Here is a 17,781-nt window from a genome sequence, read left to right as displayed (position 1 = left end):
GTTCAACATTACCTGTCCAGGAGTTCCCGTCGTGGTGCAGTGGAAACGAATCCGACGAGGAACCATGAGATTTCGGGTTCCCTCTTTGGCCTTGCTCAGTGGATTAAGGATCTGACTTTGCCGTGAGCTGTGGTGTAGGTCGAAGATGTTGCCCAGATCCCACGATGCTGTGGCTGTGGTGTAGGCCGGCAGCTGTAGCTCCAATTGAACCCCTAACCTGGGAACCTCCATATGCTGTGGGTGTGGCCCTAAAAAAAAAAGCAAAAAAAAAAAAAAATTATCTGTCCATATTATTTAAAATTCCACATCTCCTCCAATAATCCTTCATCTACTTTATTCCTGTAAAGTGGGGTGAATGTTTTTCCCCAGTAACACTTAGCAGTTTCTTTTTTTTGGCTAGGCCCACGGCATGCAGAAGTTCCCAGGCCAGGGATTGAACCCAGCCTCTGGTGACCCGAGTGACGCAAGCTGCTTCAGTGACAATGCCAGATCCTTAGCCCACTGTGCCACAGGAGAACTCCAATTTCTAACGTGCTATATAATTAACTTTTCTACTGAACTATTATCAATAAAAGTGATAATGTATTACATTTTCTTTCAGTTCTCCCTACTGCAAGGCCAGCTCCATGAAGGTAGAGAATTTTATCTTTTATGTTCACTGGGTATCCCCAGGGCCTAGCACAGTATTCAAGCTCAAAAAATGTATTGAATGGGAGTTCCCGTCATGGCGCAGCGGAAACAAATCCGACTAATATCCACGAGGATACGGTTCGATCCCTGGCCTTGCTCAGTGGGTTAAGGATCCGGCGTTGCCAGGAGCTGTGGTGTAGGTTGCAGATGTGCCTCGGATCCTGCGTTGCTCTGGCTCTGGTGTAGGCCAGCAGCTGTAGCTCTGATTAGACCCCTAGCCTGGGAACCTCCACATGCCACGGGTGTGGCCCTGAAAAGACAAAAAAAAAAAAAAAAAAAAAAAAAAAAGAGTTCTCGTCATGGCGCAGTGGTTAATGAATCTGACTAGGAACCATGAGGTTGAGGGTTTGATCCCTGCCCTTGCTCAGTGGGTTGACGATCCAGTGTTGCCATGAGCTGTGGTGTAGGTTGCAGACGCAGCTCGGATCCGGAGTTGCTGTGGCTGTGGTGTAGGCCGGCAGCTGTAGCTCTGATTAGACCCCTAGCCGGGGAACGTCCATATGCCGAGGGAGCAGCCCTAGAAATAGCAAAAAGACAAAAAAAAAAAAAAAAAAAGTGTTGAATAAAGAACGATTAGCCCAGTGATTGGCCTGGCCTCAGGCCACAGGGCAGGGGTTTAGGGTTCTGTCCTCAGATTTCAAGGCAGAAAAAAGGGCAAGGAACCCAGCAGATCCTCGTAGTAGTGATGGAGTGGCCCATCACAGAGGGAGTCAGGGCTTTTGCTCCTTACAGGCCCACCTGTTTTATTTTGTCTCAGAAAGTCACCATTGCTGCACCATCATTTTCAAGTGCTCCCCTGGGGCCCAGACTCATTTCTAGTGGGCATTACCTTTGGGTTTTATAGTTTGCCACCAACCATGGGAAAGTGTGGGATTTTCCCCCCTCGATCTCAGGTTTAGTCATCAGAAACTGGCAGCCCCCTGACAACCATCTTGGCCCCTTGGCTGGGTGGCTTGTTGGTGACTGGGCAGTGGTGGCAGCTCACCAGTGTGTGCTTTGGGATTCTGTAAGATTTATGCTTTGCATGGAACAAAATGGTTTCCTTTTGGCCTAAACAACTTTCTGACAATGTCCAGTGCAACCGATTCTGCAGGTAGAATGCTCCCCCATGCAAGCTGCCTCCTCCCACTCAGGAATGGCTGTAAACACACACACTTTAAAGACTGTGGAGGGAGTTTCCCTTGTGGATCAGTGGAAACAAATCCGACTAAGATCCACGAGGATGCGGTTCGATCCCTGGCCTCGATCAGTGGATCGGGGATCCAGTGTTGCTGTGAGCTGCGGTGTAGGTCGCAGATGCAGCTAGGGTCTGGGGTTGCCATGGCTGTGGTGTAGGCCAACGGCTACAGCTATTATTCAACCTCTAGCCTAGGAACTTCTATATGCTGGCGGCGGCCCTAAGAAGCAATACAAATAAATAAATAAATGCCGCGCGGCCTTTAAAAGCCCTGTGCATGTGAGCCGCTGGAAGGAAGTGTAGTGACTTTGGGCCTGTGACTTCGTTACCTGGGCGCTGGGGTGTGTTCCCGAGTCCTTGAGGGCCTGCTCTGGGTTTGGTTCCCTCAGCCACGGATTGGATGTCCACGTCAACTCATTAACCAAGTCCTTTGACTTGGGAAGTCCTGTGGTTTTAGTCACCTGCTCCCACCCATGTCACACGTTGGGAACAGGCCCGCAAGCTTCAGGAGATTCTCATCTGCTCTGATTTCCGTTTCTCTTGTCCATTCCTTGCCTGCTTTCCCAGTGGGATGATGTCGCTGGCTGAGGAAGGGGAACAGTGACCCCTGGGGCCTTCAGAAGGGACTGTTCTCCATAACTAGCTCTCCGGAGTTGGGAGTTGCCCCAGTCCTGCCTGGTTCCTTCTGCCTCTGAGGGGGAGACGTGCCCTGGTTCACGGGGCTTTGTCTCCTCCAGGCCAACTCTGAATCTGCCCCGTGAACCTTTCTCAGGGTTAAGAGCGTGGCTCTGGGTCTCCACACTGGGAACGAGCAGGAGAGGGTGCCGCCCGACCCGGAAGCACGTGGGACGCCACGCAGGGCTCAGAGCCCCACGGGGGGGCCGCGCAGCAGAGTCGACGTGCCCGGGAAGGCAGGGTGGACGGAGGTCGAAGGGCGGAGGGCCCGGGCTGAGGAGGCGGTGGGCTGGGGGTGGGGGGAGGAGCCCACACGAGGCCCGGGATCCGCCGGCATCCTCCAGGGCTTTGTTTGGTTCTTCTCCACACCGCGAGCCTCGCACCAGGCCTAAGGGGGGCCTTGGCGCTCTGCAAAAGTTTGGTGAATGGATGGATGAATGAGAGCGATGGGGGCCGGGGGAGGGGCGGAGGAAGCGGGCAGCTGGGGGAGGGGAGAGGAGCGCGGTGGGGGAGGGGAGGTAGCCACTGGCGGGAGAGCGGAGGAGGCGGGAGGCGGGCAGAGCTGGGCGAGCCTGCTGGGCTAGAATCCGGCTAAGAGGAGGTGGCGGCGGGGAGGGGCCCAGGCGGCTCCCCTCCGCACCACCGGCCTGGCGTGCAACTTGGCTACTCCCTGCTCACCCAGCCCCGGGTCGTCTCCAACCAACCGAATCCTGGGGGTCTTCAGTCCTCCAGGGCCTTGTGCTCACTGTATACGGAGTGGCCGCTGCTTTGTTTTCTTACTTTCTCACTTTCCAGCCACTAGGGGGTCGGTGGCCCTCTGGGACTCGAATACCTGAGTGGCCCCTGGTGGGGGGCATTGTCATTCCGACGGGCGATCGCTGGCCTAGGCCCTCCTCCCTGCTCCCCTCTCCCCACCCGGCCTTATCTCTGAGGTCCTGATGGCGGGAAATCCTGCTGCTGGGATCTGGACAGCCTTAGAGCATCTCGGGTGGGTCTTGAGGGGTAGAGGGTGAGCCTGTGAGCAAAGAAAACCAAAGGCTTGCTTTGCTGGCAGCCGCCAGGGACTTCTGCCGGAAGCAGTGGAGCTCCATGTGGGCAGTGCCAGGCAGGAGCTGCGGACAGCCAGGTTTCTGGGTCACCATCCAGGGTGCCCTGCCAGTTCCCAGGCTTTGGGAGTGGGGTGGAGTGAGGGCGGGTCTGCATCTGTAGCCCAGACCCCCGCTGCCTCCTTTGTCTGGGTACTTCTGGGCCCTGCTCCCATCCCCCCTTCCAGCCTTGCTGAGGCCTCAGGAGCCCCAGAGGCCCTGGGGAACTGGCTGCTTGTTGATCCTCCCCTTGGCTTGTGGATCTCCTGCCCTGGAGGGGGGTGTCAAGGTGATCCCCAACCCTTCCTGTCTCTCTCCTCCACCTCTGCTCCCTGGGCTCTGCCCACAGTTCCTATGCATCCCTTTTTTTCTGGCAGTTTTGCTCTTAGTGGGAGGGGAATTTGGGGGAACAGGATGGCTTTTGAGGGCAGAAATCCTTGTTTCTAAAGAAGGAATTCATCTTTCCAGGATGGTGAGGCTGCTACCTTGGTGCCTCACCCTCTCGGCTTTGGCCTGATCCAGCTTAAGTTGATGGCTTGTTTCCCCTATAATACTTTTCTTTCAAGAGCTCAAGTACACATCACACAGGAAGTGAAATTGAGGTTCAGAGATGTAATGTATCTTGCTGTGGCAAGGGGTAGAAATGGATAAAAGATGGAGGGTCTAGGGGATGGGTAGGGGGCTAGACTGCCTTTGGTGCCCATTAAGTATTAGGAGTACAGGGGATGTGATTCTGAGGTTGGGAGGCCGGGCACTGGCCATGGCTACGGACAGCTGGAGGGGGTGGGAACAAAAATAACAGCTAATGAGTATGACTTACTGCAATCTACACAGGTGCAATCGTGTCCCCATTTCATAGATGAGGAAATTGGGGCTCATCTATGAGGTCAGGGACTTGCCAAGGCCAGGGGAAGAGCCAGGATTCAGAATATCTGCAGTCTCACTTTGCTGAATCCTGCCCCACCCCACTGGGCTCACCCCACCCACTACCCTGCTCTACTTTTTAAAATTCTATAGCCCTAACCCCTAGACTCTGCTGCCCACCACGTTGCCACTTGGCACAGGTGGCAGCTGAGCACTTGAACTGTAGTGAGTCTGAATTTAGATGTGCTAGAAGTACTATAACATCTTCACTGGCTTTCCAAGCCTAAGCATTTTTTAAAATGTCAAAATACTAATATTCTATATATGATAATATTTGGGTATATTGGTTTAAATGAGATCTATTATTAAAATTAATTTCATGTGTTTCTTTTTACCGTCCTAATAGCTCGCATTGCATGTGTGCCTCCCATTCTGTTTCTGTTGGACAGCGGCTGGTCTAGATCATTTGCTTATTTATTATTTATTGTCTCCCCACCCCACACCCAGAATGTCAGCTCTTGGAGGGCAGGAGTTGACATATTTTGCTCGCTGTCCTGTTTTGTTCATGGTTGTATTTCAGGTTTTCAGAGCCTGGCACTGCTGTCTATTATACGTGTTCGATAAATATTTGTTTAATTGAATGAAGCCCATCTGATTCCAGGTCAGTCTGAGGGATACCAGGGAGGGGATCTCTCATCCCTACAGGACCCCAGGTTGCCTGTCTCCTTCTAGCACCCCCAGGGCTCCGCAAGGTGAGGGTCCACCCCCAAGGGGTCCTTCTCCACACCCTGCCCCCCACTACCTGTGGGCAAATGGTCTGGGGGTCTGGCTGCAGGTGAGCTGTGCTGGAAGCTAGGAGAGGGACCACCCTGTGGAGGGGACAGACTGGAAGAGCCGCTGAGACCCTGATGCTGGCGGCCGGCTGCCCGGCCGCCGGCTGCCCACCCTCCGGAGTCGCGGGGCCGACACCTGGGAGCCGCGCGGGGCGGGTCCTGCGCCTCGGTGGGCTGGCGGTGTGCGCGTTGTCGTCTGCGGGGAGGGTGTGGGGGTGTGTCCGGCTCGGGCTCACACAAGGTCACTGTGTCAAAGGAGCGTTCGGAACACTTTCTCTTTCCCTGCGATTCGACTGCGGCTCCGAAAGCCCCTTCCGTAGGGACTTCCCTCCGCGCCTGACTCACGCTGCCTCATGCGTGTGACTCAGGCCGGGCGCCCCGCCAGCCCTGCGCTCCCCGCCCCCGGCCCTGCCACCGCGCCTGCCGCAGGGGCGGAGGGACTGGCGGCGACAGGGGCGGGGCGTGCGGGGACGGGGTGGACGGGCAGAGAGCTCGGGAGACAGGCTCTGGCGGCGGGGGGGCGGGGGCGAGGGGCACGGGGTACAGTCTGGAGAAGAGTTGCCGACAAACAGCCCCGGCGGGAGGGATGAAAGTCAGGGCCCGCTGTCGCAGAGGCTGCAAGAGGGAGAGAGGAGACAGGATGGGAGGAGAGGTGCATAACGCGGAGAAGGACACGGAGACGGGAAAGAGCGAGCCAAAAGCCTTCCCGGAGGCCCAGGATAACCGACCGAAGGTGGGAGGATGGACAGGTGATAAGGGAGGAGGCGGGGGAGGCCGGAGCGCTTGGGTCCTGCCTCCCCTGGGTCCCGCCGACGCCCAGGCTGGTGGCCTCTCCTGGGAGGCTGGGCCGGGGGACCGCTGCCTCGAGCCTTGGAGCCTTGTTCTTCTCTCCCAGCTCCACCTTGTCAGCTGTGTGACAGCCAGCACGTTACTCCCTGTCTCTGGGCCTCGGACTTCTGATCTGCCAAATGGGAGTCTGCAGTCGTGCAGCATAATCTTGTCTCCCCGAGCTTGCTCTTCCTCCCTCCCCTCCCCACCTGGCCCTGGGCCCTCTCGGGGTGGCTTTCTGCTGGGCAGGACTGCTTGCAGGGGATCTGAGAGAAGCCGGGGTTCTCCTTCTGTCCTGACCCTCTTTTGGCCCCTGGTCTGGCTGTAGCTCCAGGAGTGTCACCTCTACCCCTGGCCCTTTCAGCCTTGGGAGTCACAACTACCTGCCATTGCTGGTCCCAGGGCCACACCACCCTTCACTGAGCCCCTTCACCCCACCAGAACCCCTGTAAAGAGTCCCTCCTCTATAGCGCCTTGAAGCCCTTGAGTTGAGTCCCATATCCTGGCAGGGCCCGGACTGCTGCACTGCAGGGGCGGACACTCAAGCAGCTCAGCACTGGCACCCAGTAATTCAGAGCTCCTACCATTATCCTGCTCCTTCCTTCCGAAGGTAGGAGATGGTAACTCTCAGCAGAGTGATATACAACGTAAAAAGCACTCGGATGCCTGTTCGCTCTTTAAATCATCACAGTGAATTTGTGAAGCAGGTACAGGTGTGGGATTATTAGCTTCATTTGATGAGAAACATTTATTTTTTCTTTTCTTCCTTTTTTTTTTTTTTTTTTTTTTGTCTTTTTGCCTCTTCTAGGGCCGCTTCTGCGGCATATGGAGGTTCCCAGGCTAGGGGTCCAACTGGAGCTGTAGCCACCAGCCTACGCTTGAGCCACAGCAACTCGGGATCCAAGCCGTGTCTGCAGTCTACACCACAGCTCACAGCAACGCCGGATCCTTAGCCCACTGAGCAAGGCCAGGGATCAAACCCGCAACCTCATTGTTCCTAGTCGGATTCATTAACCACTGCACCACGACAGGAACTCTTCTTTTCTTTTCTTTCTTTTTTGATGATGAGAAACATTTAGCTCACGAGTTTAAGAAGCAGCACGATGGGAGTTCCCATTGTGGAGCAGCGGAAATGAATCTGGCTAGTATCCATGAGGACACAGGTTTGATCCCTGGCCTCACTCACTGGGTTAAGGACCCAGCGTTGCCATGAGCTGTGGTATAGGTCATAGACGTGGCTCCAATCCTGCGTTGCTGTGGCTCTGGTATAGGCTGGCAGCTGTAGGTCCAATTCAACCCCTAGCCTGGGGACCTCCTTGTGCCATGGGTGTGGCCCTAAAAAATACCCCCCTCAAAAAAGCAAGGGAGATACACTGCTTTTCTCCTCCAATGGCAAAGAGCTTTAAAGTGATATGAGAGTTCCAATGCTGACAGCATTTCAGTACACCGAGCACACTCACATGTACCTGAGGGGATGGAGTTGGTCTGACCTTTGTGAAAAGCAGCTGAGCCGTGTGTAGTGCTTGTGGAGGGTTCAGCCCTTTGACCTTCTAATCCCATTTCTAGGAATCTTGCCTCTGACATAATTAGAAAAGAGGTCAGAAATTTATGTCCCAGAATCTGAAATTCATTCTGTCATTAATAATAATAGTGGAATTCCCATCATGGCTCAGCAGTTAACGAATCTGACTAGCATCCATGAAGATGCAGGTTCGATCCCTGGCCTTGGTCAGTGGGTTAAGGATCTGGCGTTGCTGTGAGCTGTGGTGTAGGTCTCATATGCGGCTTGGATCCCAAGTGCTATGGCTGTGGTGTAGGCCAGCAGCTGTAGCTCCGGTTTGACCCCTGGGAATCTCCACATGCCACAGGTGTGGCCCTAAAAAGCAAAGAAAAATAAATAAATAAATAATTGGGAGTTCCCCTCGTGGAGCAGCGGAAACGAATCCTACTAAGAACCATGAGGTTGAGGGTTCAATCCCTGACCTCGCTCAGTGGGTTAAGGACCTGGTGTTGCCTTGAGCTGTGGTGTAGGTTGCAGATGTGGCTCAGATCTGATGTTGCTGTGGCTATGGACAGCGGCTACAGCTCCGATTGGACCCCTAGCCTGGGAACCTCCATATGCCCCGGGTGTGGCCCTAAAAAGACAAAAAAAAGTTAATAATAATAGTAAAAGGAAACAATGTAAATGTCCAACAAGAGGGAATTGCTAAAATAAATTGAGTGTGATATTATGGAATGTTTTATAGCAATAATATAATTTTTTTGAAGAGAGTAAGTGCACCCAAAATGCTACAGGAGTTCCCATTGTGGTTCAGTGGTAACGAACCCGGTTAGTATCCATGAGGAGTTGGGTTTGATCCCTGGCCTTGCTCAGTGGGTTAAGGATCCAGCGTGGCAGTGAGCTGTGGTACATGTCCCGGACACAGCTCAGATCCCACGTTGCTGTGGCTGTGGTGTAGGCTGGCAGCTTCAGCTCTGATTCGACCCCTAGCCTGGGAACTTCCATATGCCATGGGTGTGGCCCTAAAAAAAAAAAAGAAAAAGAAAAAGAAAAAAATTTTTAAAATATATTTCTGTTTTCTAAAATGAGCACATACATTTTATTTAGGGAGGGTATAGACTATTTTTATTTATGTCTCTTAAATGTCTCTTTTTCAATTACATGTGCAATCCCCGCTTCTTGTAAGGTTTAAACAGTACAGAAATATGTAACCCATAGGGAAAGGCCGTCATACTCATTCCCAACACTGTTATCATTTTGTGTGTACCCTACAGGCTAAATCTTTTTTTCCCTCCCTCCCCTGCAGCATATGGAAGTTCCCTAGCCAGGGATCAAATCTGAGCTGCAGCTGCGACCTATGCCACAGCTGTGACAACACCAGATCCTTAACCCTCTGTATCACAGTGGGAACACTTAAGGCTAAATCTTAAATTCAGGTTCATTTATTTCACATTATGTCATCTTTAAAAAACTAAGCAACTCAAACATACTCCATCTTTGTTTGCCATTACGATCACATAACAATGGAAGTTCTATATTTACAAGGAAGAAAACAACCTTTATTCTGTAGGTTTGAGACATAGAATCTGAGCCATAATCATTTTTCTTTTTTTTTAATAATCATTTTTCTTGATTCCAAGAAATGAACTAGGAGAGTTTGCTTCCTCAGAATGTGGGACTGGAGTTCCGATTGTGGCGCAGCAGAAACGAACCTGACTAGGAACCATGAGGTTGCTGGTTCAATCCTTGGCCTTTCACAGTGGGTTAAGGAGCCAGCATTGTTGAGAGCTGTGGTGTAGGTCACGGGTGTGGCCCTAAAAAAAAAAGGAAAAAAAAGTGGGATTACCCTACTTCGTTATTTTATTTTTTTTAACTTTTTTATTTTTTGTCTTTTGTCTTTTTAGGGCCAAACCTGTGGCATATGGAGTTTCCCAGGCTAGGGGTCGAATTGGAGCTGAAGCTGCCGGCCTACGCCACAGCCACAGCAACTTGAGATCCGAACCACATCTGCAACTTGCACCACAGCTCATAGCAACGCCAGATCTTAACCTACTGAGCGAGGCCAGGCATTGAACCTGTGTCCTCATGGATTGAGGCTCAAAGGCACTTCTGGCACAGCCCCCAAGTCCCTGTGATTCCTCTCTGGGCCTCAGCTGTCTGTGCTATATTATTTTTATAATGAAGAACAAACAAACAAAAGTAAGCATAAAACTATTACTAGGCCGCAGTGTGGAGGGTGCTGCAAAGACTGCTGTTGTCCCTCGTGCCTGACCGCCCTTTCTGCCTGGGGACCACTACTGCATTTTTAGCAGACATATGGTGACCCTCAAAAGAGACTGATAGACTGTTTCCTTGCGTTCCTTGCTAGATGTGGTCAATGGAAAAATAAATGTTTTTAAATGGAAGGTATGTTTTGTTTTTTCTCCAATTACTTCTTTCTAAAGGCTAGATTGTGGACATGATGGCTGGAGCACAAGCAGCGATTTTAGACCATGAGGAAACTTTGATGATGAAAGCCACACCCTGTAGAGTAACCAAATAGGAAGAGGCTGGGTTCTCGGCACTGTACTCATAGCCTTTGCCACAGCCACAGCAAGGCGGGATCCGAGGCTAACTCTCTACCACCTGCCTCTGGACTTCCAGAATGTGAGAGAGAAATGTACTTCTGTCTAGTATAATCCACTCATGTCTTTTATAATTGCATCATAGTTGACATACACTATTATATTAGTTTCTAGTGTACAACATAGTGATTCGATATTTTTATATATTACAAAATGATCACTCTGATAAATCTAGTTACCATCTGTCATCATACAGTTATTAGAATATTATTGATTATATTCCCCATGTTATATACTATATCTCAGTGATTTATTTATTTTATACCTGGAATTTTTTTTTTTTTTTGTCTTTTTTTTCTAGGGCTGCGCCCATGGCATATGGAGGTTCCCAGGCTAGGGGTCCAATCGGAGCTGTAGCCGCTGGCCTACACCAGAGCCATAGCAACATGGGATCTGAGCTGCGTCTGTGACCTACACCACAGCTCACGGCAACTCCAGATCTTTAACCCACTGAGCAGGGCCAGGGATTGAACCTGCAACCTCATGGTTCCTAATCGGATTCGTTAACCACTGAGCCACGAAGGAAGCTCCTATACCTGGAAATTTGTATGTTTTATTTTCCTTCACCTATTCCATCTGTCCCCCTACCTGCCTCCCCTAATCCATTGATATTTTTGGATTTTGTTATTTGCAGCCTTATGCAAACAAGGCAGGAGAGTCAGTGAGGAGACTGGTTTAGTAACTGAAGCCAGAGACCATGAGGACTTGAACTATGGTGGGAAGTGGCTTCAAGAGACATTTGTCTAGGCCATGCCAAGGTCCCACGCCTAAGGGAGGGACCATTTAAACAGGGCTGCTGATTGCATTGATCTGGGCTTGAGCAGAAAGGTCTGAGCTGGAGAAAACATACAATCAGAGGGGTGAAGATGCCCCCAGTCGCACAGCTAGGGGGCCCTGCGCCCTGAATGAGTGTGTATGTTACCTATTGATGAGAAAGAAATAACTCCAAACTTAGCAAGGGGACATCAGGGGTCCGGGAACTGCCTTGCTGGATGGTTCTAGACTGGGGTCTGTCGTGAGATTGCAGTTAAGATGCTGGCTGGAGCTGCAGTCACCTGAAGGCTTGATGGGGCCTGAGAAGCCATTCCCGAGGAGCCATTCCCAAGGTGGCTCATTCACCTGCTGCTGACCTGCCCTGTGCCCGCCCTGAGCTGAAAGTTTTGCCCGAGTGAAGGCTGATGCCTCTTCTCGGGGGGGGGGGGGGGGGAGGAAGTGTAGCATAGCCGTGGCCTCTGAAAAGTTCCAGCAAAGGCAGTTGTGCTGAGTAAGAGTCATGCCTCATGCCATCTACACCGCTTGTGGCCACAGCAAGTGCTCAGAGTGTTCGCTCCTGGTGGGTCTAGGGCCAGAGGGGCAGATCCAAGTCCCAGCGTTGCCACCTGGTCGCTGTGGTGCCTCAGTGTCCTCAGGCGTCAAATGGGGTGCTAATCTCCATCTTACAGATTTGTCCTGAGGACGGAAAAAGGACATACATGTAAAACACTGAAGCCCAAAGAAAGCTTCCTGGGAGTTCCTGTCCTGGCGCAGCGGAAACGAATCTGACTAGTATCAGTGAGGATGCAGGTTTGATCCCTGGCCTCGCCCAGTGGGTTAGGAATCTGGGGTTGCCATGAGCTGTAGTATAGGTCACAGACGCAGCTTGGATCCCGCATTGCTGTGGCTGCAGTTCCAGCGTAGGCCAGTGGCTATAGCTCCAATTGGACCCCTAGCCTGGGAACTTGTATATGCCGAGGGTACGGCCCTAAAAAGGTGAAAAAAACTTCCTAAAAAAAAAAAAGAAAGAAAAAAAAAAAGAAAAATAATAATAATAAAAAAAAAAGCTTGATGATGGTTAACTTCGGTGCCTAGAATCCCCAGGCTGCAGCACCAAAGCTGTTCAAAGCCTCTTTCATTCGGGCTCACCAGCTGAATCCTACCCCTACCCAGGGCCTGGCCTCTGTCTTCTTGTGCCCTTATTCTCTGCCTCTGCCCTTACAGCCCCTTCCTTGGTTTATCTGCCTTTCCTTGTGCCTGGCATCATGCTGGGCACAGCCTGGGGATCAGGGATTCACACTGGAACAGTTTCAATGGGGGCGGGGGTGGCTAACACCTGAGATGGGGGGGGCTAACCCCTGGGGGCTGGCTGACGGGGAGCAGGAAGGAGCAGGGGAGGGGGACGCTCTGGAAAAGCTGCTGGAAGAAGTGAGCCTGCCCTGGGAGGCCAATGGAAACCCCTGCCAGCAGTGGGTGGCGATCGTGGCTTTTTCAGCTGCATACTTTAGGTGCGCAACAGTTGCTTTTAAATTGAATTGGAAGGAGGGTCATTTGAGGATTTGAAGGGTGATAAAAATCCCTGCCTTTCCCCCAAATAGCCTCCACCAGCTTGTTCAAGGTACCTGAAGTTCTCCCTATTAGAATCATGTTTGGCTTGAAAGTCAGTGTCTCCAGAAAGCTCCGTTCAGATCTGCGCCCGGTGTGTTCTGTGGGCGGCACAGCCCGTTAGTCCTGATGAACTGATCTCACAAACCATCTGTCACCCGCAGCCCCAAGCTACACTAAAACCACTGAGTGTGTCACCCGGCTTGGCTCCTCCTCAGGGACCCTCAAACCCCCAAGTCACACTTGGTGGTCTGGCCTCCCCTCTGAGTAACCCCAACTGCCAAGGTGGTGTGGCTGCCCTTTGTCAAAACCTGCCCCCCCGCGCCCGAGGGCCATCCTCAGGGCCCAATGGGGCTTCCGTGGTGAGGAATGCCAGGCAGAGTAAGCTTCCGCCGGAGCCTCGAGGGGCACTGGCCCCTGCCTCCATCCCTTTTACGTGTACCATCCCCCCGCAGGAAGAAGGGGTCCCTCCCCTGAGCCTTCTCCCCAGAATGCAGGAGCAGCTGTGCTGGGGTGGAGTGAGGTGGCAAGACAGAGCCAGGGAGCTCAGAGCTGGAGGGGGCCCTGACAAGCCAACTGCTCCCGTCTCTGCTGCTCGGTAGACAGGGAGGGTTCTCCACGGTTTAGGTGAGGAAAACCCCTAACGGAGCTACTGCCCCCCACCCCGCTGGGTGAGGCCAGCTCTGTCTCTCATGGGGAAGCACTTCCCACCTGGGCTTTTGCCCTGGGTGGACTCCCAACACTTCTAAGAGAGAGAGAAGTACTCTCTGCCGGAGCAAGAGTCAGGACGTCAAACTCACACCCGAGTCAAATGGTTTCCACAGGGAGTTCCCGTTGTGGCTCAGTGGTTTACGAACCAGACTAGTAGCCATGAGGATGTGGTTCAATTCCTGGCCTCGCTCGGTGGGTTAAGGACCTGGCGTTGCCATGAGCTGTGGTGTAGGTCACAGACATGGCTCGGATCCCCTGTTGCTGTGGCTGTGGTATAGGCCGGCAGCTACAGCTCTGATTAGACCCCTAGTCTGGGAACCTCCATGTGCCGCAGGTGTGGCCCTAAAAGGACAAAAAAAAAAAAAAAAAAAAAAAAAAAAAGTAATGGATTAACACTTTTTAAATTACATTGTCTTTTCTTTGAAAAAAGAAAAATGCATAGTAATGAATAACATTATACTTTCTGTTTTCCAGCCTTTTGTAAATTAGTCAATGACTGTCAAAATTATCTTTGTATATTTATGTTCAGGAAATAGCTTAGGCAGATTTGTCAAATTACCTTTGGTCATAACTGACCAAAGAAATACTTTATTAATTTTTATTTGCAAATGTTTTTTCTCACATGAAGCAACAGATACACAAATAGTTAGGGAGAGCCTTAAACATAAGGATAAGTTTGGCAGAAATTCAGAAAAAAATCTATTTCACAATAAATTCCAGAAACCACAGTCCTATCCATGTCTGTTTTTTTGGGATTAATTCTAGCAGCTTTCAAATATCTTCTCAGCTGAAAACCTTTAAACAAATAAAAGCTCTGGAGTTCCTGCTATGGCGCAGTGGAAACGAACCCAACTTGTATTCATGAAGACGTGGGTCTGATATTTGGCCTCACTCATTGGGTTAAGGATCCAGCTGTGGTGTAGGCTGCAGATGTGACTCGGATCCTGTGTTGCTGTGACTGTGGCTGTGGCTGTGGCTGGCAGCTACAGCTTGAATTTGACCCCTAGCCTGGGAACTTCCATATGCCTCAGGTATAGTCCTAAAAAAGCAAAAAAAAATCACGTAGAACCCCAATATTTAGTTCAAACCCTCTAGCTAAATGAAGGCCAGTGCAATAGAGATTCCAGCTACAGCTTTCCTCTGAAGTGAACACAAACAATTCTGCATACACATGACCAGGGGTGGCTGGGTCCCCTTGCGTGCGGGTGGCTAAATCACTGAGAATTCTCCCAAACACTTTACACACAGAATACAATGCTGCTTAAAGGATAAGTAATAAAAATGTGCTAATTTGCAAGTTACACATATTTTATTAAAAATCAACAGTAGCTGAAACAATCATTGAGGTCTTAAATCACAGAAGAATTTTGGGGGGAGGACATTGTTTAGAATTGCTTAGTGGTTTCTTTTTGTTTTACAGTTTGTTACTGAGGACAACCCCTCCCCCCCTTTATTTTGGTTTTTAGGGCCGCACCCTAGGCATGTGGAAGTTCCCAGGCTAGGGGTAGAATCAGAGCTACTGCAGCCGGTCTACACCACAGCCACAGCACCACGGGATCCGAGCCATGTCAGCAATCTACACCAAAGCTCACAGCAATGCTGCATCCTTGACCTGCTGAGCGAAGCCAAGGATTGAACCTGTGTCCTCATGGATACGAGTCAGGTTGTTTCTGCTGCACCACAACGGGAACTTGGGGACACCCTCTCTTGCCTGCATCAGGGCACATGCTCCCACTGCCCCATCCTCGGCACACCCTCCTTGCTACTGGCTTGGCACACGTGCCTCTGAGGCGCTTACCTCAAATACGAGTGTATCTGTGTCATGACTTCTTTGTCCTCTGTCCCCCACTAGGCTGTCTGCTCCGTGTGGCGGTCACTGCCCTGTTCAACCTTGATCCCCAGATCCCGGAAGAGTACCTGGCACCCACTTGGCCCACAGTAGGTATCTGCTGAATAAAGGTAGGTGAAGAACCTGGCACATGGTATGTGTCAGTACAGGGTAGCCACCATGGCTGCGACCTGCAGCACCTTTATAGTCTGGAAGGTTGAAAGCATCTCAATGTCTCCACATTCAACAGCAGCAAAATGCTGCCTGAATTCTGAGATACGAATTTTATCTTCCCCAACAGTCACTCCTGGAGGTCAGCAGTCACATCTCATTGTCTGGGGTCCCTGAACCCCAAAATAAGACTTGGCACAAAACAGGGATCGATAAATATTGAGTAAGCAGAGCTTACTGAGCATCTACTCCCACCAGGAATTTTCTTTCACGGGTGTGGTGTTTCCAGGATGAGCGTGAGCACACTCATCTTACAGATGAACAAAGCGAGACCCAGAAAGGTCCGACGACTTGGGCAAGATCACAGAGCCAGTCAGCACAGAAGCAGTTTTAACCCAGGTCTGCAGGGGCTCCAAAGCCCCTGATCTTTCCAGAACTCCATGTTGCTTCCCCATAGAGGGTGTGGGGTGTGGGGTGTGGGGGAGGTGAGTCCAGTTCAGGGGTGGGACTGGGTGGGGTGGGGATCCCGTCCCTGGGACTCAGCTTCCTCAGGCTGTAGGAGCCTGGGCTTCGGGTTAGGCACATGCCTGGTGCCTGGGCTGTGACTCCTGGTCAAGCACAGTGGTCAGCACCTGTGCCCTTCCCCGGGGTGGGGGCGCCCAGGTATGGACGGGGAGGTCTGGGGTGGGGGTCGGGGTGGCAGTCCTGAGTTGTGATTCCAGCAAGCTCCCACCACCCTCCCACCACCAAGAGCTGTGCAGCCTGGACAGGGCACGGAGTCCCACCAGGCGTGCAGAATAGCTCGTGATAAGAGCATCTGCGTAGAGATTAGAAATACAGAGGCTGGGCCAGGGCCGGGCGCAGGCAGAGCTGGGTGCCAATGGCAATGTCTTCTATTTCTCTTCCATGTTCTCTTCCCGGCCCCTTCCGTTTACAGTCAGGAGTAGCAAGGTTCACCCAAATGGGCTTGCAGGGAGAGGGCGCTGCACACCTGAAAGGGACCCCTCCAGGACCCGGATAACGCTGGTGCGGTCCCCCTCCAGGTCGCTCCGGATCGAAGCGGTCACTCGGCTCCTTCCGCGGGTTTGTCATAGCGGCCGCACCGCTTCCCTCACCGCCCCCCAGCTAGCTGCCCACCAGCCCGGTCCCCTAGGAAGCAGAGCCTCGGGCGAGCGGGGATAGTGAGTGGGGACTGGGTTGCGGCAAAGAGAAACGTGGCCCGCTTGGGTCCGAGTTCGGGCGGCCTCCTAGCGCCACCTCGTGGTCACATCCGGCATTGCCACGCCTGCTCTGAAAGGGGCGGCTGGCGAGGGGCGCGTGGGCTGGGGTTGGGCCAATTTGGGCTCTTGGACTGTGGCACTGCGACTCACCCCTAACCCTTGTTCTTGTCTTTTGAGGAAAAACCAAGGCTTAAGGGCGTCTGAGGCCTGTGGCGGGGAGAAAAGGCAGGGAAGGAAGCATCGAGGGGGAGCCAGTCCAGGGAGGCCCGGAGGGAGGTGAAGCTCTCCCTGGGGCTCAGGAGTGGAAAAACCACTCCAGCATCCACACTGAGGCTCTCTTGCCCACGGACTGAATCCCACAACCTTTCCAGATGTTCATCTGTGGCCGGCAGAGAGCCCGGCATGGCGATGAGCTAATCCACTCTCTCCTGATGGCTGAGGACAGGTGGTGAGAGCTGCGGACAGCCCAGCCCCTGACAGTCCAGGCTGAGCTTGGCGGTGAAAGGAGGCAAGCCTCCTGGGCCAGCTCTGCTCCTGCAGGGCCTCCCACTCCAAGGCAGCTTGGTGGTCAGCAGGGCAGTCTGTCTACGGCCCTGAGACAGCTCCAGGCAGGGCAGCCCAGTGCTGTGGGAAGCAGTGGGGGTATTCTGGGTGCCTCGGGACTCCCTAGGAGGCCTCGGGACCCTCACCAGCAGTGTCCAGGCTGCTGAAGTCCCACTGGAGGGAGAGGGCCTCTGGAAATGGCCCTCAGGAATGTCACAGCCAAGATGTGGCCGAATTGTTGCTTGAACCCAGGTCTCCTGGCTCTAAATCCTGTGTCTTCTGCTCAGCCCTGTGGGCCCAGGGAGGTGTGTGTGTGGGGGGCTGTGTGGGTGTGAATCCAGTGAGAATATATGATGGGGGGGCAAGCAGGAAGTTTTTTCAGGAGGAAACCAAGGGCAGGTGACTGCCAGAGATCCAGGTGGTGCCAGCCAGGCCTGTGGTCAGGTGGGGGCTGTGGGACACTGTTGGGGGTAGGGGGTATATGTGTCAGAGATGGGAGTCCAGGCAGGGATGCGAACAGTGACCTCTGGCTGCCATCCCCCTGCCCTGCCTGGCATCACTACATGACCAGAGCACTGTCTTTTGGCTTTGCTTTTAATTACAAATTTTGAAATATTTGAAGTACACAGAAAAGTACAGAAAATGATATAACATAAGTTCTCATTGTGGCACA

This window comes from Sus scrofa, chromosome 7 (assembly GCF_000003025.6).
Source record: "Sus scrofa isolate TJ Tabasco breed Duroc chromosome 7, Sscrofa11.1, whole genome shotgun sequence".
Classification (NCBI taxonomy): Eukaryota; Metazoa; Chordata; class Mammalia; order Artiodactyla; family Suidae; genus Sus; species Sus scrofa.
Note: the sequence above shows the minus strand (reverse complement) of the source record.